This window comes from Pseudophryne corroboree, chromosome 1, assembly GCF_028390025.1.
Source record: "Pseudophryne corroboree isolate aPseCor3 chromosome 1, aPseCor3.hap2, whole genome shotgun sequence".
Taxonomy (NCBI): domain Eukaryota; kingdom Metazoa; phylum Chordata; class Amphibia; order Anura; family Myobatrachidae; genus Pseudophryne; species Pseudophryne corroboree.
The window spans coordinates 110990613-111006194 of NC_086444.1; positions in this window are offsets into that span (position 1 = coordinate 110990613).

A 15582-nucleotide genomic window follows, 5' to 3' on the forward strand; every position below is an offset into this window, starting at 1 on the left:
TGCTGCATTGTGGGGACCAGTATATAGTGGTACAGTGCTGCATTGTGGTGACCACCAGTATATAGTAGTACAGTACAGTTTTCCATTGCTATATCTTGCAGCTCCGTGTCAGACTCAGTTCTATTCTCCGGATCAGTGCTCAATATCTGTGCTGCATTGTGGGGACCAGTATATAGTAGTACAGTGCTGCATTGTGGTGACCACCAGTATATAGTAGTACAGTACAGTAGTCCATTGCTTTATTATATACCGGTGGTCACCACAATGCAGCAGGTTCCGGTATGAATGGTCAACCATGCTATGGTCGACAGTCATTAGGTCGACCACTATTGGTCGACATTGACATGGTTGACATGGACACATGGTCGACACATGAAAATGGTCGACACGTGAAAGGTAGACACATGAAAAAGTCGACATGAGGGTTTTTTTTACTTTTTTGGTGTCGTTTTTTTGCATAAAGTGACCGGGAACCCCAATTCGTGCACCGCGTCCCCTCGCATCACTCGATTTGATCACCGTGCTTCGGACATGGTGCCTTCGCTCTGCTACCGCTTCACTCGGCACAGATTACCGTTCCAATCGTAGTCCACGTAGATCGTAAAGTATGGAAAAGTTCCCCAAAAGAAAAAAGTTAAAAAACTCATGTCGACCTTTTCATGTGTCGACATTTCATGTGTCGACCATTTTCATGTGTTGACCATGTGCCCATGTCGACCTTGTCAATGTCGACCAATAGTGGTTGACCTAATGACTGTCGACGATAACATGGTCGACCATCTGAACGGATACCATAAAGTAGTACTATTTTCTGGATCAGTGCTCAATATCTGTGCTGCATTGTGGGGACCTGTATATAGTAGTACAGTGCTGCATTGTGGTGACCACCAGTATATAGTAGAACAGTACAGTTGTCCATTGCTGTATCTTGCAGCTCCGTGTCAGAATCAGTTCTATTCTCCGGATCAGTGCTCAATATCTGTGCTGCATTGTGGGGACCTGTATATAGTGGTACAGTGCTGCATTGTGGTGACCACCAGTATATAGTAGTACAGTACAGTTTTCCATTGCTGTATCTTGCAGCTCCGTGTCAGACTCAGTTCTATTCTCCAGATCAGTGCTCAATATCTGTGCTGCATTGTGGGGACCAGAATATAGTAGTACAGTGCTGCATTGTGGTGACCACCAGTATATAGTAGTACAGTACAGTTGTCCATTGCTGTATCTTGCAGCTCCGTGTCAGACTCAGTTCTATTCTCCAGATCAGTGCTCAATATCTTTGCTGCATTGTGGGGACCAGTATATAGTAGTACAGTGCTGCATTGTGGTGACCACCAGTATATAGTAGTACAGTACAGTAGGCCATAGCGTTATCTTGCTGCACCATGTCACTTCTAGTATCCTGATCAGTGCTTAATATCTGTGCTCAGTGTCAGTGCTGCATTGTGGTGACCAGTATACTACAGTACAATAGTCCAGTGCTGTTCTCACTGCTCAGTGTCAGTTCTCCGTAGTATCATCAGTGATCAGTATAATCAGTTCTCAGTATAATCAGTGTGCTGTTAGACGTGCGCCCGTTTTCCGCTATTAGTGCATTGGGATTTAGACAATTGATGAAGTTATTGTGCCCCTGGTACAAAATCCCATCTAGATTCCACTTCACTAGGCAGGCGATAGCGAGATTTTACCAATTAACATCAGTGATTTATAATTATTAATTACAGTGATCTTGCCAAATAATTCCTATAATTTTGTCATTTTCTTCCAGTGATTTGGACCAATAATACCATTGATTAGAACGAATAATTCCTGTGATATTGAGGTGTTTGTGTTTTAGTTTAGTTTAGCCATCCAGCGACCACATTGCACCTCTTTTTCTCTTTTCTTTGCATCATGTGCTGTTTGGGTACTATTTTTTTAAGTGCCATCCTGTCTGACACTTCCGTATATGTCCAGTGGTACTGCCATTTGAAATAGTTCCCAACATTACTGCCATTTAATTCCAGTGATTTTGTCATTTTATTCCAGTAATTTGGACCAATAATACCATTGATTAGAACGAATAATTCCAGTGATTTTGTAATTTTCTTCCAGTGATTTGGACCAATAATACCATTGATTAGAACAAAAATAATTCCTGTGATATTGAGGTGTTTTTGTCGCTTTGCTCTGCCATCCAGCTACCACAGTGCACCTCTTTTTCTCTTTTATTTGCATCATGTTCTGTTTGGGGCCAATTTTTTTAAGTGCCATCTTGTCTAACACTGCAGTGACACTCCTAAATGGGCCAGGTGTTTGTGCCGGCCACTTGGGTCGCTTAGCTTAGTCATCCAGCGACCTTGGTGCAAATTTTAGGACTAAAAATAATATTGTGAGGTGTGAGGTGTTCAGAATAGATTGGAAATGAGTGGAAATTATGGTTATTGAGGTTAGTAATACTATAGGACCAAAATTACCCCCAAATTCTATGATTTAAGCTGTTTTTGAGGGTTTTTTTTTTTAAAGACACCACCCGAATCCAAAACACACCCGAATCCGACAAAAAATTTTAACGGAGGTTTTGCCAAAACGCGTCCGAATCCAAAACACGGCCGCGGAACCGAATCCAAAACCAAAACACAAAACACAAAAAAAATTGAATGTATGTATCTGTGATTTATTCCCCCCCCCCCCAAGAATGTAACAGCTGCACAATGGGGTTAACATAGTAACATAGTTGTTGAGGTTGAAAAGAGGTGAAATGCCTATTGGGTTCAACCTGTAGTCTGTGTTTAGCTGTACACATTATAATGCACCAGTTGAAATAATGGTTTCGTACCAATTGTCAACTATATTTCGTACAACTCCCAGATACTAATGCCAATATATTAAATGCTGTAGCCTTGGATACTTTTTTCAGCTAGAAAGCTGTCCAATCTGATTTTGAATGCATTTACAGAGTCCGCCATTATTACCTTCTCCGGCAGGGAGTTCCAAATCTTTATTGCCCTTACAGTGAAGAACCCCTTCCTACGTTTTGTACGGAATTTTCACTCCTCTAACCTCAGTGAGTGTCTACGTGTCCTATACAGAATTCTATTAATAAACAAATCCCCTGCTAACTCCTTGTAATGACCCTTTACATATTTGAAGATATTAATAATATCTCCTCTTAGACACCTTTTTTCTAGAGCAGGGATGGGGAACCTTCGGCTCTCCAGCTGCTGTTGACAGAGCCGGCCCTAACCAATATGATGCCCTAGGCAAGATTTTGGCTGGTGCCCCCTAGCACCACCGCTGGTTCCGTCTCTGACCTTGCAGCTCTTTCCCAGCACCATCACCCCTCACCCATAACAGTCCTTATTTTGGTGTTTGTACCCCCTATATTTTAAATAGGAACAGTTCGCACATTTGGCGCACAGCCCAAAAAGGGGGGTGTTTTTGCTGGCAAGGGGCATGGCCACACAATAGTACCCCCAATTCAAATTACGCCACACAGTACTGCAACTTTATTCACATTTGATCCTGCAATAGTGTCCATAATTCACATTACATCCCACAGTAGTATCACTTTACCTTATAAACGTTACTCCTCACAGTAGAGCTCCTTAATCATATTACATCACACTGAATTGCTCCTTTTTTACATTACACCACACCCTATTGCTCTTTATTCACATTAGACGACACAGTAATGCCCTTTCTATACGCAATGCCACATAGTAGAGCACCTTATACGCATAATGCCACACATTAGTAATGCATTTATACACATAATTCCACACAGTAATGCCCCTTACACATCATGAGACACATCATTAATGTCCTTAGAAACATAGTGGGGGAGATTCAAATGTTTGAAAAGTCGTTGGGTGTCTGTTTTTTCCTGTCTATTAGAAAGGAAAAAACAGACTCCCAACTGAATTTTCAAACATTTGAATCTCCCCCAATGCGTTGTACACATTATGACACCCTTTATTAATGCCCTTTTACACATAATGTCTCTTACACATATGCCGCACATTATTAATGCCCTTATACACATAATGACACACATAGTGCCCCCTACACATTTGCTGCACATTATTAGTGCCCCTATACACATAATGACACACATACAGTAGTACCCTGTTATACATATGCCGCACATTATTAATGCCCTTATACACATAATGACACACATAGTGCCCCTTACACATATGTTGCACATTATTAATGCATTTTTACATGACACACATAATGCTCCTTACACATATTCCAAACACTACTGCACAACCAACCCACTCACATGCACACAGCACTCACACTGCCACTAACACTGTGACCTCTGCCTCTGCTTGGATACAGATGTGTCTTCATAAATCTTGCCTCAATGCTAATGTCGGGCACCTTTTTTATTAAAATGCATCTTATTTGCATTGATATGTGGCTAGGATACACAAGCAGCTTCTGCTGATTAAAATGATATGCTGCATGCCTATATACTGTGTGAGACAGTGACTGTATCTGCATATGAAATGCTACACACAGAATATAGGCATGCTGCATATCATTTTAATCAGCAGAAGCTGCTGATGCCCCTAGGCATATCAAATGCCCTAGGCAATTGCCTAGTTTGCCTATGCCTATGGCCGGCTCTGGCTGTTGAACTACACATCCCAGCATGCCCTGCAACAGTTTTAGCATGGCCAAATAGCAAAACTGTAGCAAGGCATGCTGGTATGTGTAGTTCAACAACAGCTGGAGGGCCGAAGGTTCCCCATCCCTGTTCTAGAGTATACATATTTAACATAGTAGGACTTTCCTTGTACTCCAGTGTCTCTAACCCTTTAATCAGTTTAATAGCACGTCTTTGAACTCTTTCGAGTTCCGCAATATCTTTTTTATAATATGGTGCCAAAAATTTAACACAATATTGCAGGTGTGGACGTACCAATGATTTGTACAGCGGCATGATTACATCATCGTCCCTGGTCTCAATACCCCGTTTTATGCAAGCAAGGACTTTACTTGTCTTCTTCACTGCATTTTGACACTGTGTACTGTTATTGAGTGTATTATCTATGAGGACCCCCAAATCTTTTTCCACTACTGATACCCCTATATTTTCCCCATTAAGTGAATAGGATGCAAGTTTGTTTTTAATCCCAAAATGCATAGCTTTGCATTTTTCAATATTGTACCTCATTCCCCATTTAGACACCCGGGATTCAAGTTTAAATAAGTCATTCTGTAGAGACTCCACATCTATTTCCGAATTAATTACCTTACACAGTTTAGTATCATCTGCAAAGATTGATACTATGCTTCCCAGGCCTATTCCTATGTCATTAATACATATATTGAACAGTAGCGGACCAAATATGGACCCTTGTGGTATACCGCTGACTACTAGTGCCCAGCTGGAGAACATCTCATTGACCACTACTCGTTGTACCCTGTTATCCAGCCAATTACCTATCCATGTACAAACAGTGTATCCTAGGCCAAGTTCCCTTAATTTGATGATCAGTCTCTTGTGAGGCACTGTATTGAAGGCTTTTGCAAAATCTAAATAGACCACATCCACTGCTTTTCCCTGGTTAAGATTATCGCTCACTTCGTTGTAGAAGCTAATTAAGTTAGTTTGACATGATCTGTCCCTCACAAACCCATGCTAACTCCTGCTAATAAATTTAGTATTCCGCAGATAATCCTTTATGCTATCCCTCAAAATTCCTTCCAATATTTTACCCACTATAGAGGTTAAACTAACTGGTCTATAGTTCCCAGGATGATTTTTAGAATCCTTTTTAAATAATGGCACTACCTCAGCTATACGCCAATCCATCAGTACAATAACCGATTTAAAGGAACTATAGAAAATCAAGTATAAGGGTCTTGCAAGCTGTGCCTTAAGCTCCATAATAACCCTCGGATGAAAACCATTTGGTCCCGGTGATTTATTAATCTTTATGTTGCTTAGTCTCTCCAGGACTATTTCCTCACTTAAACAAGCATCTAGCCAATAATCATTACCTTCACTCTCGTTATGCACTACTAACACTGTCTGATCCTCCCTGGTGAAAAAAAGCTGTTCAGTATATCCGCTTTTATTTTGTCATCGTTTCCAAGGCTCACAGTTCATCTTTTAATGGGCCTATGTTCTCATTTTTTAACCCTTTAATGTTTATGTATTTATAAAACTCTTTGGGATTGGCTTTACTCTCTATAGCAATTTGTTTTTCGTTTACAATTGTAGCTGCCCTTATTCGTTTTTTGCATCTTTTATTGCATTCTTTGTAATACTGGAATGACTCCTCCCCTCCATTAGTTTTAAATGCTTTAAAAGAACACCTATTTTTAGCCATTGCTTCTTTGACATCCTTATTAAGCCACATTGATTTGAGTCTATTACTCCTGCGTTTACTGCCCAAGGGTATGAATTTGTGAATATTGCTATCAAGCAACCCTTTTAAAGCATCCCACATTTCCGATGTGTCTTTACCATGAAACAAAACTTCCCAGTCAATGTCGTTTAGCATATTGAAGTTAGCTTTTCTAAAGTTGAATGTTTTTCGTTGATTCCTTATAGCTATGTTTCTTGAAACTGATGCTGAATGTGATCATATAGTGATCACTATTTCCCAAGGTCTCCCCAACTGTAATGTTTGATATAATGTCCACATTATTGGTAATAACTTGGTCCAGAACATTATTACCTCTGGTTGGGTCCTCGACTAATTGAGACAAGTATTGATCCTTTAATGTGTTTAGAATCCTGCTGCTCCTAATTTTTACACATGAATCGTTACTCCAGTTTATACCCGGAAAGTTAAAAATCCCCTAACACTAGGATGTCCCCCATTCCTGCAGATTTTTCAATTTGCTGTGAGTGTAGTTTCTCGTCACGTATGCTAATATCTGGTTGCTTGTAGCACGTGCCAATGACTAGTTTCTTTATTTCAGTGCCCCCACTAGTGATCTCAACCCATAGTGATTCCACATTATCACCAGTCCCCTCGTAAATAACATATATTAAGTTTGGTTTTAGAGATGGTTTTACATAGAGACATACCCCTCCTCCCCTTTTGGTAGCCCTGTCCAGGGCCGTCTTAACAGCAGTGTAGGCCCCTGGGCACAGCAATGCACTGGGGCCCCTACCCATCCTCCAGCAGTAGGGGTGGGGGGTGCTATCAGCGGCAGCTTTGATGTCCCGCGGGCGGTAGGGGGTGTTCTATCTTCCGCTCAGCATGTAGGACCTGGAGCAGTCATTTTTGCTAATTACTCCTTTACTGCACAAATAGGGCTAAACTGTAGAAGTGGACATTGGGCTGAATGAAGGAGCCCTGGTACATGAGTTTTAGGGTGGTAGGGGGTGTTTAATACGTTGGGTAGGGGTGGATAGTGGAGTGGGCTTAATATTTATCATTTTCTGGTGGGAAGGCAGCTTGTTAGACTGCAGATATCTCAAGTTCCTGAAAGAATATTTCTTAGCTTTAAAACCACTAGAGAGTGCCACCTATCAGGAGGTTCTGGGGACTTGGGGATCAGAGTTCAGGTGCCAGAGCAAACCACCGACGAAAACCTAAAACTGCATATTAGGCGTGTGGAGATGGAGCAGGGACCAGATGCTGGAAGGCTGATATCTCTGGTTCTGGGCATAGTAGAGACAAGCTGCCAGTGTCCACCAAGAGGGGAGAGTCCCAGCTTTTGGATTATACCCTCAGAAAAACTCAAAGTCAGACAGAACCCAAGATATCTGGCTGGGAAGAGCAATTAACAGGCTTGAATAGGGACCACTGGTTTGAGGTCGGATATCTCCGGTTCCCAAGGGCCGATTTTCAAAAATCTGGTACCCCTGGAAAGAGGGGACCCTCAGCTATTAGCCTAGGGCCCTTATACTCCTGGGGCCCTTGGGCAAGAGCCCATTGAGCCCATACGAAAAGACGGCCCTGGCCCTGTCCCTCCTGAAAAGTGAATATCCCTCCAAATTAGTAACCCAGTCGTGAGAGTCGTCCCACCATGTTTCCGTAATACCTATAATATCATACTGATTTTTTGATACATGCCATTCCAATTCCCCCATTTTACCGGATAGGCTTCTTGCTTTCGCAAGCATACATTTTATGTTAATATTTCCTTTGCCCTTTTGCTTTAATGGTAACTTACCATTATTTACAAGTGCCTTTCTAGAATTACTCTTACCGACTGTTATTCTATTCTCTACCTTACCCCCCATCAGGGGTTAAGGTGCAATCAGTGAGATTGCTGGACTATTCAGGGAGTTAGGGAGATTGCTTCTATTTCAGGGAGTCTCCTGCAGAATGAGGGAGCGTAGGCAAGTATGTTTATACCAACAGAATAATGTACAAAAAGACAGCAAACTACATGTACAGTAGTTTAATTTGGACCACATGGCCTGCCTGGTAGTGGTATCACATCCTATAGCAACAATATTAACACAAGGTCACAAAGGTCAAAGCGCAACAAAAAACATTACACTGTTCAACACTTAAGTCACGTAATCGGTCAGGCAGAGATGCACCTCTCTGCCGGTAACCTCAGGGTACCATGTGTAAAATGTGGCACTGGTGCTCCCGAACTGTGCCATGTGGAACGCAAAACTGGATATAAGCAGCTAGCTCCTCCTGTGGAATGCAACAACTTCTGAGACCCGCAGCCATTTTTGTGATAGCATCGGCTGCGTTTGATGTCATGCAGCTGCCTCAACTATGCCCCCTGTTTCTCCGTTGCCGCCCCTGTTTTGAAGTCTCATCCCCGCAATACTCCATCACCGTCTTTGAAATGGAGCGTTGCCTCCCCCTCCCACCCCCGCGACCATCTCTGCCTCATAGACAGGCAGAAGCAATCGCATTTTCTGTGTGGCGCCGTAGAAAATGCAGGCGCATGCGCAGGATGGGCCCTGCGCAGGATCCCACATCCTCTTAGCAATTTTTACCGTTGGATCGTTATTGCGATTGCGATCCAACCTGAATCAGGCTCTATTTGTAAAATATAAAATATACATCACAATATTAGATGCCACTAAGTGAGCAAAACTGCCGGCAAATGGCAGTAATAAAATTTTTCTCAAGTAATAATTTTAAATAATAAGTGAAATCACATTTCCCTTAGGTCAGTCATGTAAAAGACAAGGGCCTCAAAACAGAAATAACCAGTCTTAGCCGGTCTGGTGGGGTGTGTGAGGTCATGCTGTGATGTCATAATGGAAACTGCCTATGTCAGGGCTATGCTGTTGCTGTCTCTTACATATGCTTTCAGAGGCCTGGCACGGCATAGTACACTGGTAGAAGGTTAGTGACTGGACAAAGATAAGAGCAGCTTATTTTGAATCGTCGGCAGACGTTAAGCATGACTATTATAATATATGACTTATGACCTTGGGGATAGCATAGTATTGGATAAAAACAAAATCTCATACCTACTGGGACAGTGCCATTACTTAACATCCACAAGCGGCTGCAAATGGGCCATTGGAGATATATGAAGGGTGCTTTACTCTCTCTCTCTCTCTGCCTGCCTAAATCCCAGTGTGCCAGTGTTGCACGCTGATCCATTTTTATTAATATGTAGAGATGTAAGAGAATTAAATTGTGCTTTAATCATTACTTTTGTTTTTATCCAATACTATATACAGATATAGCCATGCTGATCATGGCTACATCTGAGGGAAACGTGCACCCTCGACGCAGCTATGCGCACCTGTGCCTAGCCATGTCGAGTTGCGGCATTTGCCGCCCCCATCCATGTGAATGGGGCACACACATGTCTTAGACGTCCAGACGTACGCAGTGCGGTCGCGACTAACAAGGCGCAATCGCCTTAAGATGTAGCCACAACGAGAATGGCTACATTTGTACAGTTGTAATTCCTGTTAGCATCAGAAATGAATGCTATGGTGGTTATGACTGTCCTCCTCCCCCCCTCACTCCCACTCAGGGTTGGACTGGCCCATAGTGGTACAGTGGAAACCACCGGTGGGCCCTACTGCCTGGGGGCCCATCTCCTCGTCTATGGATCAGGTCCCGTCTGTGCACTTGAATTGTACATTATACATATTATCTACAGTGCATTGCAGTTATTAATCTGGTACATTATCATGCATGCACTAGCAGTATTTACTATATATATTTATCATGGGCCCTATACCATGTTAGCCAAGCCTCTGTTGCAGCAGGCCACACCCCTAAGCATGGGCCTTTACCTCTGCATTTCCCCGGTGGGCTCTCCATGCCCCACTCATTTCTTGCTCTCTTTTTTCACTCTCTCACCATTGACGTATAGGTGCGTTTTTCTCCTGCCGGGTAAATAGGTCAAAATATCAGATTTGAGGCGACAGATGGGAAGACTGGGTTAGGCAAGGTTAGTTGGTGGGCGGGTGGTCTGGGCAAACCAGGGATGTGCAGTCAGGGAAGGCAGGGGAGGCAGTGCCTCCCCTGTCATTAATGATTAAAATAATATAAAGAAGATACTTATGACACATACTGTATTCTGTGTCATAAGTATCTCCTTTATATGAATCTAATCATTATCCCTGTTTAAATGTGTTTGGGAGGCACCGATCGTGGTGCCTCCCATTGTGAATGGGGAAGGGTGTGGGAGCGGGGGGCGGGGCCTAGCCATGGGCATTAAAAGTCCATTGGAAATGCATGGGAAAGCGGCACCATTAGAGTTGCTGCTTTCATACAGGGACGTGCTTTCAACCCATGAAAGCACGCCCCTGTCAGTGATTGGTCAGAGGATCCGTCACTGGATCCGCTGCCATCATTGTATGGGTGCGCGGAGGTGCGGGCATCGGTGGCAGTGAGAGTATTAGTGGCACTGCCATTCTGCAGAGTTTGGCAGCGGAGCGGTACCAATTTCAAAAATGGCACCTCAGCGTAATTTTTTAAATTCAAGATGGCAACCACGAGCCAATCACGGCTCGCTGCGTAATCACCCCGGCCCCTCCGGCTGTCTTATATATGTCAGCGCGAGGCATCGGCGTCAGTCCGATGGTGGAAGAGCTCCTGAAGAAAGAAGACGCTGGAAGTCCTGGATGGGCGGCAGCCATGCAAGCGAGCTTAAAGGCCGCCGCCCAAGGGTGAAGACCCTGAATAATAAACTTCTTTTTAAAGACGGTGTGGTGTTTTTATTTTAATATTTTCTTTACAGGTGGACTACAGGTGCCAGTGGGCCCTTCATGTCTTGACATGCTGGCACTTGTGGTTCTCCAAGTGCTATGCAAAAGAGCTTAACGGCCGCCGCCCACCAGGTGAAGATGCTGGAAGCCCTGGGAAGGCGGCAGCCATGCAAAAGAGCTTAAAGGTCGCTGCCTCCCCGGTGAAGACGCCGGAAGCTCTAGGGAGGCGGCGGCCCCCCAGGTGAAGGCGTCGGAAGCCCTGGAGAGGCGGCAGCCATGCAAAAAAGCTTAAAGGCAGCCGCCCCCAGGTGAAGACCCTGACTAATAAACTTTTTTTTAAAGACGGAGTGGTGATTTTATTTTAATATTTTCTTTACAGGTGGACTACAGGTGCCAGTGGGCCCTTTATGTCCGGGCATGTTGGCACTTGTGGTTCTCCAAGTGCTATGCAAAAAAGCTTAACAGCCAGCGTCCACCAGGTGAAGACGCTGGAAGCCCTGGGAAGGCGTCAGCCACGCAAAAGAGCTTAAAGGGCGCTGCCTCCCAGGTGAAGACGCCAGAGAAAGACGCCGGAAGCCCTGGGGAGGCGGCGGTCCCCCAGGTGAAAACGGCGGAAGCCCTGGAGAGGCGGTGGCCATGCATAAGTGCTTAAATGCCGCCGTCCCCAGGTGAAGACCCTGACTAATAAACTTTTTTTTAAAGACGGTGTGGTGTTTTTATTTTAATATTTTTTTTACAGGTGCCAGCGGGCCCTTTATGTCCGGACATGCTGGCAATTGTGGTTCTCCAAGTGCTATTTAAAAGAGCTTAACAGCCGCCGCCCACCAGGTGAAGAAGCTGGAAGCCCTGGGAAGGCGGCAGCCATGCAAAAGAGCTTAAAGGCCGCCGCCCCCAGGTGAAGACCCTGACTAATAAACTTTTTTCTTAAAGACGGTGTGGTGTTTTTAAAGAAGAAGACGAAGACAAAGAAGAAGAAGAAGAAGAAGAAGAGGACGAAGAAGAAGAAGAAGAAGAAGAAGTAGTAGTAGAACAAAAATAGGCTACATTTTGCTTAAAATAAAAATAGACATTTATTTTATAAATATATTTTGCTTGAAGTTGTCTTAATAAATAAATTCTCTCAAAAGGTGAAGAAATTACACATATTTAGGGAGACAAATATATTAGGAGAGTTTAGAACCATGCATTGTTTATTCTACACAAGAGAGTACCATGTGAGGCAGCCATTTTGGGTCCACTACATAGATTACACTGTGCAATAAGTAAAACATGACAGTAAGGTAAAATGAAAAGCAACTAACAGGACACCTAGTTTGCAACTTACACAGTAAGGAAAATGGTCTTACTCTATAATTGCTTTTAGATGTCTTTCGTTTCTCCTTTATAACTATTTTAAAGTGAGCTGAGGGGAAAATAACAATACAGGGTCCAGTTACATTCTAAAATAATTAAAAAAAATTCTCTGACCAAAAAATAAAAAATAAAAATGTATAATAATTCTCCAACACTCCGAAGATGGTAAGCTCATACTGTGAATTGCATAAAATATTTCTATGAACCCCACTTAATCACTGTTACACACTGGTTCTCACTGAGCGGAGGTTGAGAAGAGGGGTGTTATTCGGCAGGATCACTGGAAGTGTTGTGGATCTCTGATAATCTCAGGTCTCTGAGGAGTTAAGTGAAAAACTACTGTTTCCCACTGTGATGCTCTAAGACATTGACAAGATGCCGCCGCATTTATGTGCAGGATTTAGGTCAGCAGCCATCTTGGTACAGGGAGTGAAGCCTTCCTGAAGGAACAGTATGGAATCTGCGCAGTAGCGCTCTCCCCTTTCAACACTTTTTACATACAAATAGAATAATAATGCTAAATCTCCCACATAGTGATCTAAATGGGATGTAGTCACCATCCCGGCGGTCAGCTTACCACCACCGGGATCCCGGCCACCGAATGCCGTCAGTGGGGCCGAGGACTATTCCGACTAGTTGGTGTCCATGACACCCATAGAGTGGGAATAGAACCTGTGGCAAGGGCAGCAAGGCACCAAGCCCGCAGCGTGAAGCCCGCAGCAAGGGGCTTCGTTTCGCTTGCCCCTCTTCCGGCATGCTAGCAGTCAGGATCCCGTCGTCGGTATGCTGACCACCAGGATCCCGGCCGCCGGTCAACAGCGCATCTGAATTATTACTTGTGCCTGGTGTAGGATTTTCAAATATGTGTAGTTTACTGTATACAAGGATAAAAAACCTTAAAGGAACTGAGATCTAAGGTGTACTACATGTAGTTATAAAAATAAGTTTATTTTATGGCAGTAGTTTCCAAACAGGGGGCCGTGAGACCCTGGGGTTCATTGGGAAAGGTGGGAAGGGAGGGATAGGGGAGGCCTTGCAGTGGTGCCGTAGTTTGGTGGTCCATGAACAATTAAAATTGCTTATACTGAATTTAATTGGCAAAACCAGGCCTTCACCACATAACTGAACCTAAGGATGACATATTATAAACACAATTTACTTCATTTTATATTTTTTTCTAAAATTTCTCACTAAGAAACTATGGTCTTGGGGTGCCGTGACAGAAATTCTGAAACTCTAGGGCAGGGGTGTCAAACTCGCAGCTCCTACCGCATCCTTTTGTGGCCCGGGGCACGGGCAGGGGTCCTTTTGCGGCCCAACCACCTTACTTGCAGCGAGGGCAGGAGAGCACAGCGCACACCTCTCTTGCTCCCCAGTCCGGTCTCCGGCGATGGCACGGGTATCTTAAATCAGGTGGCGGTCCGTGTTCACGGACCAGAAGCCAATCAGGAGCAGTGCCAGAGTCTTTGCTTTCTATGTGCAGTGCCATCTTCCCGAAGAGATCACCATGAAGATGCCGCCACTGCCACTGGCTACAGCACAGGCATACTGGGGAGGGGTAGTAAACTGGGGCTTCTGCCAGGCCCCTCCAGCAGCCCCTTTACCAATGCTCGTCTTTTGTTGTTTTTATAACAACATGGTGACGACACTGTAGCACAGAGATTTTCAACCCTTTACAACTCGCGGCACACTGAACAAGATTTAAGTATTGCCAAGGCACATTCAAATATAATGGTGATGCATGGTGCAGTTGCATGTCCTATGATGTCATGTTGCAGCTTCTCCATAGGTAACGCCTGAGCCACATCTGAGAAAGCCAGAAGAGCCCAACACTGCCCGGGTCCAAAATAAGAACTGGCTCTGCAACCACTAAACCCACCAGTATTGATCGTTCCAGGGCCTCAGTAGCGGCAAAACACTGACGAGCCTGGCTGTGCTTCTATGGCGGCACACCTGGAGACTGCTCAGGGCCCACTAGTGTGCCACGGCACAGTGGTTGAAAAACACTGCTGTAGCATATGCAGAATCAGACCAATCGGATAATGTTTGTGCTTTTCACACAATTACTTCGATTTTTTCATCGTTTTGTCCTTAAATGAGGTTATCATTGAAACACTGGAACAGTAATAAACAACATAACAACAGTGGAAATTGGGTTCACACAAAGCCTTACATAGCCAAACATAAATAGGGACACCCTACAATAAAAATCTATACATATAATAAAACTGTACGGGTTGTGTCTGTACATAGACATTTTTTATTGAGAATTATACTTCTAGGGACTGTTTATGGACCATGGAGACAAAAAAAAGTGAAATTTAAACTGTCTGTATGTTCTGGCATCACACAAAAACTACTGTATGAATTTATATCACATTTTCACTGTTGTATAGCTTAGTGACCTAGAAAAGGACTGAAGTATGTATGGTCTCGATCTAACATCAGGGAGAGGAACAATAAATGAATGCTTGCAGTGTGCAGGCTCCTCAAGTCCAAAAGGGATGCGGTTATGTGACCGGCGGTCACAATGCCAGTACCGTCATCCCGAACACTGACTAGACCACCGGTTGGCATGCCAACCAACAGGGACTATTCCCATAGAGTGGGATAGAACCTGTGGCAAGCGCAAAGAGCCCACAAGGGTCTTTGTTGTGCTGGCCGAAAGCCCCCCTGCTGGCCATCTGACAGTCGGAATCCCAGCGTCGGTATGGTGACCGCCAGTCTCCCAACCACCGGTCACCCAATACCAACCTGTCCAAAATGACTATACAGTATGAGTGGAATTATTACACTCACTTAGTGCAGTTGGACTTCCAGCGTATAGCACTGCACTGACAGTTGGTGTTCCGGTCATGCTTCTGCAGATCTTGACTCTGCCCAGGTTATACAACAGAACCCGACTTAAAGCATACTTGCCTACTTTTGAAAAAGCATTTCAGGGAGATGTGAAAGTAACAACTATCATTGCAGACGTGTACTGCTCCATCTGAGAGGCGTGCCATAAAAATGACTTACAGTAAATCCAAATGTAAATGAGCCCCAAAGTTAGTAAGATCTACTTGTTGAAGAAAAAACTCTTATATTTTGCAGAATTTGTTTGTGTATTGTGCTTTACAAGAGGT